General features: G+C 38.2%; 1 pseudogene; it reads left to right on the forward strand.

Moving 5' to 3' along the window:
* The first annotated feature begins 5,471 nt into the window (after window positions 1-5,471).
* LOC102501230 (26S proteasome regulatory subunit 7 pseudogene) lies at window positions 5,472-16,513 on the forward strand (annotated as a pseudogene).
* Window positions 16,514-18,187: the final 1,674 nt, after the last annotated feature.

The raw sequence follows: 18,187 nt of genomic DNA on the forward strand, positions 1-18,187 counted from the left end.
TCTCTCTCTCTCTCACACACACACACACACACACACACACACACACACACACTGTCCCTCTCTGGTCAAAATAAAGAAAAAAGTTAAATAAAATAATTTTTAGAAAATCTATGCACCCAACTCAAGAACACCTGAATACATGAAGGAAATACCGATAGAGCTAAAAGGAGAGAGAGGTCACAATACTATAATTGTTGGGTTCTCAATACCCCATTATCTCCTTTAGACAGGTCTTGTAGACAAAAAAAAAAAAAAAAAGCAGAGATATACAGGACCTAAATGATACTATAAATCAAATGGACTTGACAGATATCTATAGAACTTACCACCCAAAGGCCACAAAATATTTTTCTCATCCCCTTGCCAGAAAGAGAGAGACAGACAGAAAGTGAGTAATCACCCACCGGGGAGATGGCCACGCTGCAGTCCTTTCTCCTCCATTCTCCTCTTGGGACCTTGGCCACACACACACATGTGCCCGGAATGAGTTTAAGCCACCGGGTCCAGGACTCAAACCGTGGTTGACTATGTGAGAGTCCAGTGACATAGCCATTACACCAACTACTGGTCCCCTGAATTACTTCTTAATGAACAAAGAAATTAAGTCCAAGATAAAAAGATTTATGGGACCAGCAGTTAGTGTAATGGCTATATTGCTGGACTCCCACATAGTCGACCGCAGTTTGAGTACTGGACCCAGTGGCTTAAACTCATGCTGGACACGTGTGCATGCATGCCCAAGATCCCGAGAGGAGAATGGAGAAGGGTTTGCGGCATGGCCATTCCTCCGGGGGTGCTTTCTCACTTTCTGTTTTTTTGTATCTCTCTGTCTTTCTGGTGAGCGCACGTGCCCTATAGCCAAAACCTCTCCAAAAAAAGAAAAAGAAAAAAGGATTTATGGAAACAAATTATAAGGAGTATACGAGTTTCCATAATCTATGGGACATAGCAAATTAGCAATTAGTGCACATAAGAAAAAGATAGGAAGGTCGCAAATAGACAACCTAACATCATGCCTCAGGAAATTGTAAAAACAACAATGACAACAAAATGCCAGGAGAAAAATAATAAAGATTTGAGCAGAAATAGACAATAAATTAACTATACAGAAAATAAATTAAAGCAAAAGCTGGTTTTTTATTAACAAGATCAACACACCATTAGCTATAATGATTAAGAAGAAGAGAGAAAGAAACCAGATAAAGCAAATGAGTAATGAGTCAGGCAATATTGCAACAGATACATTAGAAATACAAAACATCATCAGAGAATACTATAAGTGACAATATGCCAGCAAACAAGAAGATGGAGGAGATGGACCAAGTCCTGGATGTGTGTAACTTACCAAGATTGAATCAGGAGGACATAGAAAGCCTGAATAGACCCATTTCAAGTCATGAGATTGAATCAGTAATAAATAATCTCCCAGCAAAGAAAAGCCCAGGTCCTGATGGCTTCACTTCAGAATTCTACAAAAGTTTTAATGAAGAGTTAACCTCCATTCTACTCAAATAATTCTAAAGATTCAAATAATTCTAAAGATTCCCAAATTCATTTTATGAAGCCTCCATCATCTTCATTCCCCAAACAGATAGACATGACAAAAAAGGAAAACTACAGACCAATATCTCTGATGAATATAGATGCAAATATTCTCAACAAGATACTTGCAAATCATATCCAACAACATATAAAAAAGAGTATTCATCATGACCAGGTAGGCTTTATTCCAGGGATGCGAAGGCTGTTCAACATACACAAAACCATAAATATAATACACCATATTAGCAGAAAGAAAGATAAAAACCATATGATCATTTCAATCGATGCATAAAAAAAGCATTTGAAAAAAATACAACATCCCTTCATGATTAAGACTCTTAGCAAAATTAGCATAGAAGGACCATTTCTCAGTACAATAAAAGACATATATGAAAAACCTATAGCTAACGCTATACTGAATGTTAAACGTGTACAAGACAAGGCTGCCCACTTTCTCCACTCATTTTCAATATAGTATCAGAAGTCCTAGTCAATGGAATCAGAAAAGAGAATCACATAAAAGGCAGTCAAATAGGAGAAGAGCAGTTGAAAATATCTTTATTTGCTGATGACATGATGGAATACCTGAAGACCCAAAGATATCTGTGAAAAAACTTCTTGAAGTAATAAAAGAATACAGTAAAGTAGCAGGATACAAAATCAACATCCAAAAATCTATAGCATTTCTATATACAAACAACAAGATGACAGAGGTAGAACTGAATAAAGGAATCCCTTTTACCATAGCCACAAAATGTATAAGATGCCTAGGGATAAACCTAACCAAGGAAGTAAAAGACCTTTACAAGGAAAACTATGAAAATCTTTTCAAAAAAGATACTGAAAAAGGCACAAAAAAAGAGAAGAACATCCCATGTTTCTTGACTGGAAGAATTAATATAATCAAAATGGCAACTCTACCCAATTAATATACATATTAAATGCAATTCCAATCAAATTACCAGAGACATTCTTCACAGATCTAGAAAAGATGGTCATAGAATTTGTCTGGAATCATAAAAGATCCCATATTGCCACAGCAATCCTGGGCAAGAATAGTGGAGTGGGCATTATTATACTCCCTGATCCCAACATATACTATAAAACTGTGATAATCAAAACAGCATGGTATTGGCACAAAAACAGAGAGGTGGACCAATGGAATAAAAAAAGAGACCCCAGAAATAAGCCCCAAAATGTACAGCGAACTGATTTTTTTGGAGAGATTTTCGCTATAGGGTGCATGCGCTCGCCCGACAGAGAGAGAGAGACATAGAGACAGAAAGCAAGAAATCACCCCCCAGAGGGGATGGTCACACTGCAATCCCTTCTCCTCCATTCTCCTCTCAGGCTCTTGGGCACGCACACGCATGTGCCCTGCGTGAGTTTTAAGCCACCGGGTCCAGGACGCAAACCATGGTCAACAACGTGGGAGTCCAGCGACATAGCCATTACACTAACTGCTGGTTCCCTACAGTGAACTGATTTTTGACAAAGGATATCAGATCCAGTGGGAAAGGAAAACCTCTTTAGCAAATGGTGTTGGAAAAACTGTATCCACCCGCAAAAAGACAATACTGGATCCCCATCATTCACCATTAACAAAAATCAACTCAAAATGGATCAAAGATTGGGGACCAGCAGGTGGCGTGGTGGTTAAGGCACTGGCTGACCAGGGTTCGAGTCCTGAATCTGGTGGCTTGCTTTCTCACTTCCTTTCTCACTCTCACCCTCTGTCTCTCTCTTGTCAAATTACAAAAAAAAAAAAGAATGAAAAAATAAAATAATTATTTTTTAAAAAATGGATCAAAGATCTAAACCTAACACTCTAAACTATAAAACTACTGCTGGAAAACACTGGTGAAACACTGGGAAACACTGGGGTAGGCAAAGACTTCTTAAATAAACCCCCAAAAGCACAGGCAATAATTCCCAAAATAGACAAGTGGGATCATATCAAATTAAGTTTCTGCACTGCCAAGGACACAGTAATCAATGTGAATCAAGAACCCTCCAAATGGGACAATATTTTTGTCAACTGTTCTTCAGATAAGAGACTAATAACCAGAATACACAGGGAACTCAAGTGGCTCACCTGAAAAAAAAAAAAAAAAAAAAAAAAAAAAAAAAAACAATAAACCTGGAACCAGCAGTTGGCATAATGGCTATGTCACTGGACTCCCATGTAGTCGACTGCAGTTCGAGCCCTAGACCCAGTGGCTTAAACTCACACCGGGGGCATGTGCGTGCATGCCCAAGATCAAGAGGAGAATGGAGGAGAAGGGATTGCAGCGTGACCATCTGCCCTGGGGGGTGATTTCTTGCTTTCTGTCTCTCTGTCTCCATTTTTCTGGCAAGCACGTACACCCTACACCAAAAACCTCTAAAAAAAAATAATAATAATGCAAAACCATAAACGTGATACACCAAGTGACCAAAAAACTCTCTAAAGAAGACATATGCACAGCCAAAAAGCATATGAAGAAATACTCAACATCCTTCATTATAAGGGAAATGCATATTAAAACTACAATCAAATACCACCTAACCCCTGTCAAAATGGAAAAGATTAAAAATACAAAAAATGTTAAGTGTTAGTGCGTTTGCGGTGAGAGAAACTCCTCTACAGTGTTGATAGGAATGTAGATTGGAACAGCCACTGTGAAAAACAGTATGCAGGTTCCTCAAAGATCTACAAATAGAACTACCATATGATACAGCAATTCCTCTCCTGTGTATTTACCCAAATGACTGGAGAATGCTCAGTTGGATAAGCTCTTGCACATCAATGTCTATTGTGGCATTATTCAGGATTGCTAAGACATAGAACCAATCTAAATTATTCAGGATTGCTAAGACATAGAACCAATCTAAATGCCCACGAACAGATAAATGGATTGAAAAAGCATGGCACATATATTCTATGGAATACTACTCAGCCATAAAAATCAACGAGACCTTGGCATTTGATAGAAAGTGGTCAAATATGGAAGATTTATTGCTGAGTGAAGCAAGTCAGGCTATGAAAGAAAGATTTTGGGTGTCTCCACTTAATATATACCAACTATCCATACCCTATGGTAGAGACAGAAAGACTGGAGGACATAAAAGTATTGAAAATAGTTATGGACACTGGAGACAGAGTGGAAAGAGGGGGGGAGGGGGAAAGAGAATAGAGAAGGAAATTGGGGGGGACGGAAATAGAGAAGCAAGATATTTGCGGGACATAGTAATAGTTTATTACCTGTTGATGATATCGTGTATAGTATTCTCAACTGGACTGGTACGAGGTGTATTTCATGTTGAGAAAATTCTCTTTGTAAGCCAAAGGATGTATAGAAATTGAATGTATAAAATAATCATAATAAAGAAACACTTTTTAAAAAGCACTGGGAGAAACTGAATGAAATAAGTTTTAGGTACTCCCTACCCTAATAAAGCTTACATCCTAGGAATGAAAAAAAATAACATTTATATGCCTAATCAATCTTGGCATACTTGAAGTAAATTTTGGCTTGATTAAACATTGTCTCATTTACTAAAAAGACAGTTCAGTAATAATGGCCATACACATTTATAAATGCTTTAGAAAAGATTAGAGAACACATGTGATATATGGTGTTTTATACATTTGAATTTTTTAAATACATATTTTGGTATAAATATATGAAAAGACTAACAGTGGTATTCATTGTAGGAAATCTTAGTATATGTCACAAACGTTATTTACATTAAGGTGCACTGTGGCCACTATAAATATTCTGGAGTCCAAAACAAAAAGCAACCATACACAAAATAGCTATGAAAGAACATACTCACATACATGAGCCTGACACAGTGAACAGCTGTGCATGTGCACGCCAGATGCTGCAACTATGTTGAGTAAGCTCACCTGTATCTTTGGATGGTGAATGTGATTATAAGCAAACATGCTGTTACCTGTTTTTAATATTCCAGAGGGCATGTGTGCTCACCAGAGAAAGACAAGAGAAAGAAAGCGTTCTCCATTGGGCGTGGTCACACTGCAATCCCTTCTCCTTCATTTTTTCCATCCTGTAGGGATTTAAAGTGTGCACATGCACCTGTTGTGTTCTTCAAGTCACTAGGTCCCGGATTTGAACTCTATAGTTGGCTACATGGGATCCATTTTCCTTAACCACTAGGCCATGGGGCTGGTTCACACTGTTTTGGTTTAAATGAAATATCTGGTACAGTAACAGAAACATTACAGCAAAGACTGTTTCAGATGAAGATTCCCTCCCACACACACATTTTCTAAACTGTTAATTTTCTTTCTTTATATATTCTCTGATACATAAAGTTGACAGTGTTTTTAAGATTACAAAGTTTCATTCTGCTCTTAACTATCTGGTATTCAATAAGACATATCTTTATGAAAAAATTTCCTACATTCATTTCATGTAAGGTTTTCCCCCATGTGAATGATTCACAAAACCAAAACTTCACTTGTTGATGAAGGTTTATCAAAATGCAGGATAAGAACAGGAGTTTCTTCCCTGTTGAATTCTTTGTCACTGAGTGCTACCTCCATCTTAATTAGATGCACATAGTGCATGACACAAGGAATAGTTGGGATGTGCTATAGCAATACATAGACCCAAATGTGTAATGACTTGATGCAATGCAAGTTCATTTCTTTTTCATGAAATGACTTCACAGTGATGGAAGAAAAAGGAGGACTCTGCTTAGGTAGTCATTAGACCTTATTTCTTTCAACCTGTGATGTGTAATCTCTAATACGTACATCCCAAGTTGCCAAATCTCCCTTCCCCTTTGGCAGAGAGAAAAAGCATTCCTAGTAGGAAAGGTGCCAAGTGAGGTCTTTTTTTTTTCTTTTCTTTTTTTGGAGAGGTTTTTGCTATAGAGCGTGTGTGCTCACCAGACAGACAGAGAGAGACAGAGAGATAGAAAGCGAGAAATCACCCTTCAGGGGGATGGCAATGCCGCAATCCCTTCTCCTCCATTCTCCTCTCAGGATCTTGGGCATGCATGCACGCGCATCCAGCATGTTTAAGGCACCGGGTCTGGGACTCGAACCACGGTCGACTACATGGGAGTCCAGCGACATAGCCATTACACTAACTGTTGGTCCCCCAAGTGAGGTCTTTTACAGGCTTGGAAATGATGTATTGACTTATGCCGGCATTCCAGGAGCCAGGGCTTGACCACATAGCCCATGTGAATGAAAGGAAGGCTGCATCTTGACTGGTTGTGTCCCCACACAAAACAGGAAAAGGGTATTTGAAAAACATAACCAATTTCTGCTACATATGGTTCTGCCTGTATGAATTTTCTAACAGTTAGTAAAGGTTGACTTCTAGAAAATTTTCCTACATTGACTACATTTATAGGATTTCTCCCCTGATGTTTAGTAAGAACTGACTTTAGTTTCTCACATTTTGACCCAGCCTCTGTGGCTCAGTCATTATTGTTCTGAACTGCAGAGTTGTAAGCTCCATAGCTTCTTACCAACTGTAGTTCAAATCCCCAGTCTGGTCAGCCTTAAAAAAAAAAAAAAAAAAAAAAAAAAAAAAACTGGGCATGTGCACACATGTCAAGGATCCTGGAGGGAAGGAAGAAGGGAATTGCAGCATGACATGACCATGTCCTGTGGAGGGCACTTTCCACTCCACCTCCACCTGATGCATGCACACATGCTCTATCATACATTTAAAAAAAAAAAAAAAACCTCCCACATTGATTACACTGAAAGGGATTCCTCCCCTGTGTGAGTTCTGTGATGCTCTGAGTGAGGACTGACTTCTGCAGGTACCACATTTATTACATTCTCAGGGTTTCTGTCATGTGGGTCTTCTCATGTGAAGTGAGGGATGGTTTCTATTACAGGATTTCCCACATTCATTATATTTGTAGGGTTTATCTCTTGTATTTGTTAGAGTGGTTTATTTGATACTGAAGGTCTTCATGTAAATTATATTTATAGGTTTCTCCACTGTGTGAACTCCCTGAAGGACTATGTGGGTTGACTTATGCTGAAAGGATTTACCTCATTCATTACATATAAAGAGTTTCTCCTTGTTTGCATTCTCTGATGGACAGTAAAGATCTGTGATGGGATTCTTCACATGCAGTACACTCATAGAGTTCTCATCTGTGTATTCTCTGATGCACTACAAGGTTTGGACTGTGGTTGAATATTTTCCCACATTTATTGCATTAAAGTAGACTTTCCCATCTCTGATTTTTCTAAAGTTGAGTGAAGTATGGCATCTCACTGAAGTTATTTTCAATGTGATTTCTTTCATATTGTTTCATTTCCTTGTAGACTCCTTGACATTTCAAAAGTGCTGAATTCTCACAGAAAGTTTCCCCATATCCATTATATTCATGGAATTTTTCTCCTGTTTACCTGTGTAATTAATATGGCCTTTAAAATGTTTTCACAATCAATAACTATATATCATTGCAGCATACAAAATGAATTATCCCATCATAAATACACTGTATATTGACTTAATCAAAGATATTACCATAAATGTTATCATCAACAGATAATTTTCCATTTTGTGTTTCTTAAATGTTTTGCTTCTTTCATCTTCTCCTTGATTCCCTCTCTCTTCACTTCTGACATTTCTCGCTGGCCTCCCACACTGTCTCTGGTATCCTCAGTTGCTCTCCATGCCTTTATACCATCCAATATTTCAGTTTCTGCCATACAGTGTAGACATTCGGTATATATGGAAGGGGGACATACAATGTTCCTTTCAAAGTCTGGCTTGCTTCACCTAATAGTAAATCTTATATATTCATCTACTTTCTATCAAATTCTAGGGTCTCATTGTTTTTTATGACTGAGTAGTATTATGAATTATGTATATACCACACTTTTCTGATCAAAGATGTAAACCTAAGACCTCAAACTATAATATGGCCTTTTAAAAAGACTTACGCCTTTATTATTTTTAAAAATATGCTCTAAAATTTGAAAATGTAGGTGCTGAATATACTTTCTCTTTTTTATTATCAAAACAATTGCCTTGAGTATGAAATTTCCCTGATTAATATCAAGTGTTTTCTCACATACATTTAACACATCCATTTCTTCATTGAAGAATATCTATTATACTTAATAGATATTCTATTATACTTAATACTAAGATATTTTTCAAACTCATTTCATGTAAAACTTTTTATAGGGCATTTTTCTTGCCAGAACAAGGTCTGTGTCCATAGTAAATTACTTTCCTAAAATATTAACATTCTCTGAAGTAAGTTTTTTTTTTTGCTGAATGAAACTTGCTACAAATATTTCTTTGTTTAACCAGATTCTCTTCAACCAATCATAAACTTTACAGTCTTCTAGAAAAAAAATTGAAAATATTGCTCACCTCTCTCTCACACTTTTTCACATGTGTGCACACACACTCTGTCATAATGAATCAAGAAAAAACTCCTACAATGTATGAAAAGACTTATACAACACAACTATGTGGGATTTATTTCAAATATGGAATGCTGTTTCAACATTCAAAAATTAATTAATGTTTTTCATCACATCAACAATAGGCTAACAAAGAAAAGTCTCCTGATCATCTCTATAGATGCAGAGAAAGCATTTTACAAAATCCATCATTTACTTATGACAAAAACTTTCAGCAAACTAGGAATAGAAAACGTTTTCAAACTGATTTTAAAAATCTATTTAAAAAAATTACTGCTCTATTATACTTTACGTTGAGAAACTGTATGATTTGCTACAAAGATCACAATCAGTACAAGAATATGTAAGAAATAATGGAAACAATTGCCATGCTAGAATTTCCCTGTACTAAGTGGAATAGAACTGGTAAAAGTGGACATTCTTGCCTTGTTCTAAATCAATATAATGTTAGCTGTGGGTTCATCTTTATTGTGTTAAGGAATATACCTTCTGTATCCAATTTGCTGTGACTTTATCATGATAGGATGTTGAATTTTGTCATTTTCCTGCACCTATTGAAATAACCATATAGTATTTGTTAATGTGACACATCATGTTTATTGATTTTCACATGTTGAATCACCTTTGCATTCTTGAGATGAGTTTCACTTGATCATGATGAGTACTCTTTTTCATGTGTGGGATTTAGTTTGTATTTTGTCACAGGTCAGACACCACCACACCCATAGTTTGTTTGTATTTTGCTGAGGATTTTTGCAGCAATGTTCATCAGAATATTTTGTCATTGAGATTGTTTTCACAGTTGTGTCCTTGTCTGATTCCTTCTTCAATTTTTTTGAATAGTTTCAAAAGAATTGGTGTTAGTTACTTTTTTAAATGTTTTTAATTCAGCAGTGAAGTCAAAGGCTCTTGGGCTTTTCTTTGATGGGAGACCTTTTATTACTGATCCAATCTCCTTATTCATTATTAGTCTGTTTGTATTTTCTATTTAATCATAACAGTCTTGGTAAGTTGTATATGTCCAAAATTTATTAATTTCTTGTAGGTTATTTAATTTAGTGTATAATTGTTCACAATCATCTAAGAACCTTCATATTTTTGAGATATCTTTTCATTTCTGACTTTATTTACTTGAATCTTTTTTTTTCATAGTTACTTGAGTTAAATGTTTATTTCGCTTTAAAAAACCAAATAGATTTTTTTTCTCTTTTTCTTGAGGGGCAACATTAGATTGTTTAGTAGAAATCTTTATTTTTGGGGGGATCAGAAGTTAGTGTAATAGCTATGTCCCTGGACTCCCATGTAGTCAACCGTGGTTCAAGTTCCAGATCCAGTGGCTTAAACTCACACCCAAGATCCCAAGAGGAGAATGAAGGAGAAGGGGTTACGGCATGGCCATCCCCCCTGGAGGGTGATTTCTCACTTTCTGTCTCTCTGTCTCTCTCTGTCTTTCTGGCGAGCACATGCACCCTATAGCAAAAACCTCTCCTGTGGGAACCAGCAGTTAGCATAATGGCTATGTTGCTGGACTCCCACGTAGTCGACCGCAGTTGGGGTCCTGGACCCGGTGGCTTAAAACTCACGCCAGGCGCGTGTGTGTACCTGCCCAAGATCCCGAGAGGAGAATGGAGGAGAAGGGATTGTGGCGTGACCATTCCCCCTGGGGGATGATTTCTCACTTTCTGTCTCTATTTCTCTCTCTGTCTGTCTGGCGAGCGATGCACCCTATAGCGAAAACCTCTAAAAAAAAAAAAAAGCCTTCTTTTTTGATGTCACCATTTATTACTACAAACTTCCCTCTTAGAACTGCTTGTGCTGTATCCCATAGGATTTGTTACACTGTGCTTCTATTCTTATTTTTCTCAATTAATTTTTTAAAGAATTATTTAATTTTTTTTTAACCAGAGAGAGGCACATAGAGAGTGAGACAAAGTGAGAAAGTGGCTGCCAGGTCCAGGACTTGAACTGCAGTCAGCCATGTAGAAATCCAGACCTTAACCACCATGTCACCTGCTGGCCTCATCTCAATTAATTTTTTAATTAATTTTTTTCTCCATTGATACATTGGATACTCAGATTGTTGTTCAATTTCCATGTATCTGTTAAGTTTGCAAAGATCCTTCGGTTGATTTCAAGTTTTTGTATTCAGAATAGATACTTGATTTGGTCTCCATCTTACTAAATTTGCTATTTAATCTATCCTGGAGACTGTTTCATATGCAGTTGAAAAGAATGTGTATTCTGTAGCTGTAAAATGGAACTATCTGTTAATATCTATTATGTTACTAATGATCAGGGTACAGCTTAAATTCGCTGTTTGTTGGTTATCTGGTTAATGAATCTGTTGATGAAAGTGAGGTGTTAAAGTCTCCTACTGTATTTCAGAATACCTCTCCCATTAGATCTAATGTTTGCTTTATATAGTTAGAAGCACTTGTGTTGGGACATACATAATTACATCTGCTATTATTTTTAAAGTAAATTGATCCTTTTATGATTAAATAATGACTTTGTCTCTCTTTTAATTTTTTTCTTAAAGTATATTTTATCTTAGATACTTCTGCTCACTTTTAGTTTTTATTCACACAGAGTATCTTTGTTCAGGGACCAGCAGTTAGCGTAATGGCTATGTTGCTGGACTCCCATGTAGTCGACCGCGGTTTGAGTCCCGAACCTGGCGGTTAAAACTCATGCCGGGCGCGTGTGCGTGCATGCCCAAGCTCCTGAGAGGAGAATGGAGGAGAAGGGATTGTGACGTGACCATCCCTCCCCGGGCGGGGGTGGGGGGATTTCTCGCTTTCTGTCTCTATGTCTCTGTCTTTCTGGCGAGTGCACATACCCTATAGCAAAAACCTCTCCAAAAAAAGAAGAAAAAAAAATCTTTGTTCATTCCTTCACTTTTAGTCTATATCATTGTAGGCGAATTGAGTTTCTTATAGGTGGCATATGGTTAGGTCTTTTTACTTTATCCATCTGGCAACTCTATGTCTTTTAATTGAAGAAGTTAATTCATTTGCATCCAGTATTATTACTTATGGGTAAAAACTTACTCCCTTCCCCCCTTTTTCATTGCTTTCTGGTTGTTTTGTAGATTTGTTGTTGTTGTTCTTCCTCTCTTGTCGTTTACCTCTGTGGTTTGTGGCTTTCTGTGGTTCTAGGCTTTGATTCCTTTCTCTTTCTCATCTGTGTATGTGCTATCTTTTCTCTTTTCTTTTCTTTTCTTTTCCTTTCTCTTCTTTTCCTGTGACTACGATGGGGATAACAGTTTAAAAACCTTATAATAAACTCTTTTAAGCAGATAGCAACTTAACTTCATAGCATAACAATGGCCATACAATAGGCCATCTACAGTAATATAGGCGTGAGGGTCTCACTGTATGGTGGCTGAGGATGCACAGAAGTCCTGAGTTTGGTTCCTAGGACTAAACAGGCCAAGTGCAGTGGAATATGTTTGTGGTCCCAAGTGGGAGACTGAAGGTGAAAAAAAGATGATGATTATACCATTCCTAAATGTAGGCAGGGTGATTTAAAAAGCTTGTCATAAGAGAAAACTGTAGTAACTTGGATTTAACCACCCAATGTGTTTTACAAATGACTTTCCCATTGAAAACTAAAGAAAAGGCGATTTTAAGATGTAAAAATAATATTTACAGTGGCATAGTCTAAGCAAAAGAGTAATGAAGGTAGTAAAGCTGGAGGGGAAATGCCAATAATGATTTTTTTTTTGAGAGGTTTTTGCGATAGGGCGCATGCGCTCACCAGACAGACAGAGAGAGACAGAGAGACAGAAAACGAGAAATCACCCCCCAGGGGGGATGGCCACACCGCAATCCCTTCTCCTCCATTCTCCTCTCGGGATCTTGGGCACGCACGCACATGCGCCCGGCCTGAGTTTTAAGCCACCGGGTCCGGGATGCAAACCACAGTCGACTACATGGGAGTCCAGCGACATAGCTATTATGCTAACTGCTGGTCCCCCAATAATGATTTTTTTAAAGAATTATTTTATTTAATTTTATTTGTCAACATTTTTTTTTTTTTGACCAGAAAGTGACAGAGAGAGAGAGAAGAAAGGTGAGAAAGCAAGTCACCAGGTCCAGGACTCGAACCATGGTTGGCCATTTGGGAGTCCAGCACCTTAACCACCACGCCACCTGCCAACCCAATATGATATTTTAAAAGTCTATTGGGATCAGCAGGTGATATGATGGTTAAGGCGCTGGATTCTCACATGGTCGACCATGTTTAGAGTCCTGTACCCAGAAGCTTGAAACTCAAGTCAGGTGCATGTGCACATGTGCCCAAAATCCCAAAAGGAGAATGGAGGAAAAGGGACTGCAGTTTGGCCATTCCTTCTGGGAGGTAGGTAATTTCTCACTTTCTGTCTGTCTATCTTTCCAGGGAGTGCACACACCCTATAGCAAAATTTAAAAAAAAAAAAAAAAAAAAAAAAAAAAGGTCTTTGATAAATTAAAAAAAAAAAACTGTTTTCAAAACTTCACAGGACACCAGAATGACAATGTTTATAAGAAAACACTGTAATAATTTACAGTTTTGTTTCTATAAGGTACTTGAGGTTTCTGTTTTCTGCAACAGTAATAGCTCACCACAATCTGTTTTTAAAGTTCTCATCTGTATTTTTAAATTTCATTAATTGGGGACCAGCAGTTGGCATACTGGCTATGTTGCTGGACTCCCATGTAGTCAACCACGGTTTCAGTCCCGAACCCAGTGGCTTAAACTCACACCAGGTGCATGTACACACGTGCTCAAGATCCCGAGAGGAGAATGGAGAAGGGATTGCAGCGTGGCCATTACCCCCGGGGGTGATTTCTCACTTTCTGTCTGTCTCTTTGACACTTCTGTTTCATTATTTTCTATGATATCCTTTCTTGGATTTCTCATTTAAATTACTATTTTTTTAATGATTTCATTGAACTGTCTATATTATTGTATTTCACTGAGAACATTATTTTTAATTTATTTTCAGACATTTCATAAATTACCTTTTCTTTTGGACTGTTACTGGAGAAAACTGTGTTCTTTTGGATATGTCATGTTTTCTTGGTTTTAATTTACATCCCGACATTTATATCTGTATCTGGTAGAATCATCACCTTTTCCAATTTTGTGGAGTAACTCTTGTGGGGAAAGACTTTTTTTATACACTGATTTTTGGATGATGGTTGGGTATGGTATATTGGCTTAGGTTTTGGATGGACATTGTAATGTAGTCTCTATAGTTTTATCATTTGGAATCCATATCATTAACATCTATGACTGTATCAGCAGTCTTGACTGTGCAAATTCGTGGTAGTGGTGGTCAGTTTTGTAGGGGGCAAAGTGCTGGGCTTGTTCTTGAGCTGAGGGGCACATGTGCACTGTGTAGCAGATTGACTGGCCAGATGACAGCTTATCTGCTACAGAGGACCATCTGTTCCTTGAGAAGCAGGCCATATGGGCTTGAACATTGGGGTCACTGCCATTCTGCTGGACCTAAGCTCTGAGTAGCTAGGATAATAGTGTTGCAAATATCTTTGTGAATATAGTAGTATGACAGGGGAGTCTTGGAGGTGAAGAGATTCAGTGGCTACTGGCCTCCAGAACAGGCCAAACACTCTAGTATGGCTTCACTTTCAAGATGGTGTCATCCTGTAGCAACTTGGTTCATAAGGGTGAGAGGTGCACAACTTGGATTCCCACTCCAGAGTACTGAAGCCATGTTAAGCAGCTCTTTAAACTGTGATCAGGGTCTCTGAGGATGATAAGATTCTTCAGTAGCAAGGACTGTGGGTATTTACGGTGTAACTGGCACTGATGGGGCCTCCTGGTTGTGTTAAATTTTTATGATATTCTGTAAGGATAAATATTTTTTTAAATTCTCAGGGTAAAAACTTAATCCAATTATGGTGTTGAAAGATGGGGCCTTTGGGAGGAAATTAGGGTTAGGATCAACAAGTTGGGGCCACCATGACTGAATTCTGGTGAGTTTATAAGGAAACAGAATGAGACAGAGACACAATGGGGAAAAACATGTGCACTCATGCTTTCCTATGTCTTTACTTGTTAGTCACCATCAAGGTGACCAGATGCAGCCTCTGTCCCTTGGACCTCCAAACCATGAACTCTATTGATACTATTAACTGAGTTCTATTAAGATATGATTCTAAAGTCACTACTGGATGCGAGGAATGTGCTTTGTAATCTCGGAAAAGCTGAAGTACTTGTATCTCCCAAAAATGCTGGATTATCTTGGTGTGGGATCCACAGAGAACCAAAGAGGATCAGAAAAGATGACAGGCTCATCCAAGCTCTGGAAGAGGGAGATGTTGCCTTGCTAAAAATCTATGGTCAGAGCACTTACTCCAGGAAGATCAAGCAGGTTGAGTATGACATTCAAAGCTGCTCAAGAAAATTAATGAGTTCACTGGTATTAAAGACTCTGACACTGGCCTGGCCACACCAACAATCTGGGATTTGGCTGCAAATAAGCAAATGCTTCAGAGTGAACAGCCTTTATAGGTTGTGAGATGTGCAAAGATAATCAATGCTGATTTGGAGGCCCCAAATACATTATCAACATGAAGCAATCTGCCAAGTTTGTGGTGAACCTCAGTGATCAGGTAGCACTTACTAACACTGAAGAAGGGATGAGACTTGGTGTGGACAGAAATAAGTATTAAATTCCCACCCCATTGCCTCTTAAGACTTACCCAACAGTTACCATGATGCAGGTGAAGAAAAAACTTGATGTCACATACAGTGATGTTGGTGGTTATAAGAACAGACTGATAAATTACGAGAAGTAATTGAAACTTGACTACTTCATATAGAGAGGTTTTTGAACCTTGGAATTGAGTTTCCCAAGGGTGTGCTGCTTTTTGGTCTGTTGGGTGCAGGAAAGACACTCTGTGCTTGGGCAGCTGCTGATAGGATGATGTGTGCCTCATTTAAGTTATTGGATCTGAACTTGTATAGAAATATGTCAGTAAAGGAGCTCAAATGGTTCATAGGATCTTTGAAATAGCCAGAACAAAAAAGCATGTCTTATTGTCTTTGATAAAATACATGCTATTGGAGGGGCTGACTTTGATGATGGTGCTGGAGGTGACAATCAAGTGCAGAGAACAATGCTAGAGCTGATCATCAGCTGGATGGTTTTGATTCTCAAGTCAATAATAAAGACAATATTAGAGTACTGATGGTCACTAATGTACCTAATACTTTGAACCCACCATTGATGAGGCCAGGAAGATTTAAGAGAAAGATTGAATTTAATTTGCCTGATCTAGAAGGTCAGATTCACATCTTAAAGATTCATCCTTGTTTAATGAGTATTGAAAGGGATATCAGATTTGAATTGTTAGCACAACTGTGTCCAAATAGCACTGGTGATGAGATAAGAAGTGTATGCACAGAAGCTGATATGTTTGCGATCAGAGCACAGTGAAAAATTACTACAGAAAAGGATTTCTTGGAAGCTGTAAATTAGGTCACTAAATCTTATACCAAATTCAGTGCTACTCTTGCTATTTAACATACAACTGAGGGCACGGTGGTGCTCGCCCTATGGCAAAAACCTATGGAGGCTGGAGGATTATGGCACCTAGTCCATCTCACTCTCTCTCTCTGTCTCTCTCGAGTGCACGATTTTAAAAAAAAAAAAAACCCACATACAACTGAGCCCAAAAGGCTTTCAAATGAAAGTACTTTTGGAATCCTAACCTTATATTGACTTAATAACCACTTTAGACAAAAAATAAACAGCTTAAAATTGTATGTGTGTATAATATAATAAACATATATATACTAAACCTCTAATCATATAAATTGCCTGGTTTCAGACGTATCGCTACTAGCAACAGAATGAACTAGAATAATGAATTCCTGAAAATGTGGAAGCAGGTTGGAACTGAGTAAAGGGCACATGGTGGAAGAATTTGATGTAGCAGGCATCAGCCAAAAAGAACAACTCTAAAGCAAAAAGATTTATGGGAAAAACAGAGGTGATTGGTCTCACAAAGCTAGCATCAAATAAGAATCAAACCCCAGGACATGTAGGCAGATCCACCAGCCAATATGGCCAGATAGAAATGGCAAAGTGTCCACCAATTCTGACAAAGGTTGGGTCTTTCATAATAGTGAAAAAGTCATAGTATATTCAAGTTGTTCTGAAAGTTTACATGGGGCAGAGATAGCAGAGGAGAATCTTAAGGGACAGGATTAGGGGAAGTCCATTAGCAGAAGCTGTCTGAAGCAACTTACTGACAGTGATGGGAATCTGTTCAGTAGGCCTAAGGGAGACTGGAATTATGAGAAAGAATATCGTGTGGCAGTCAATCATGGTGTCAAGTGTTAAATGGGCTGACCAATCAAACCCTCTTCCTCTTAGTTCTCTGGATATTTATTTATAATATAAATCTCTGATTTCTGGATCAATTTTATCTCCACATAGGTTAAAAGAAGCTTAGAATTAATTCAGGGTGATTCTAGTGGGCATAGGAGTCAGACAATAAAAAGACTAGAGGAAGTTTGAAACTGAACAACTGATTAAATGATTGTGACCAGAGTGCTAACAGAAATACCAGAAGCAGCCATTCTGACAAGGTATCAGATGAAAATGAGGAGTATCTTATTGAAAATTAGAGAAAAGTTAAGTTATATAGTTTGCAAAGAATTTGGCTACACTGTGTCCATGCCCTCAGGCTTTAAGGCGCACCAAATTCAAGAGTGAAAAATGGCTAGCTGTGGTAGTGCAGCAGTGGCACACTGGTGGTGCACTGCTCTGTGCTGCTAGATTCATATGGAAGAGTAGCATTTGTTTCCCATATTGGCCTGCCTGCACCAGACATGTGCACATGTGCCTTAGATCTGGGCTGACTAGGAAGGCTGGCAGATTTCACAGTCTATAACCCTGTTGAGGGTGCTTCTGTCTGTCTGTCTCTCTCTCTCTCTCTCATGCTCATGAAAGAAAGAAAGAAACATTAAAAAAAAAAAAAGTGACGGGGGGCCAGCATGTGGCATAGTGGTTAAGTGCCAGACTCCTATTTGGTCAACCGCAGTTCAAGTCCCAGGCCCAGCAGCTTGAAACTCACACCAGGTACATATGCTTGCATGCCCAAAATCCCAAGAGAAAAATGGAGGAAAAGGGATTGTGGCATGACTATTTCCCCAGGGGATGATTTCTCGCTTTCTTTCTCTCTGTTTTTCTGTCTCTCTGGC

The sequence above is a fragment of the Tupaia chinensis genome, unplaced genomic scaffold (genome assembly GCF_000334495.1).
Source record: "Tupaia chinensis unplaced genomic scaffold, TupChi_1.0 Scaffold143636_1, whole genome shotgun sequence".
NCBI classification, from domain to species: domain Eukaryota; kingdom Metazoa; phylum Chordata; class Mammalia; order Scandentia; family Tupaiidae; genus Tupaia; species Tupaia belangeri.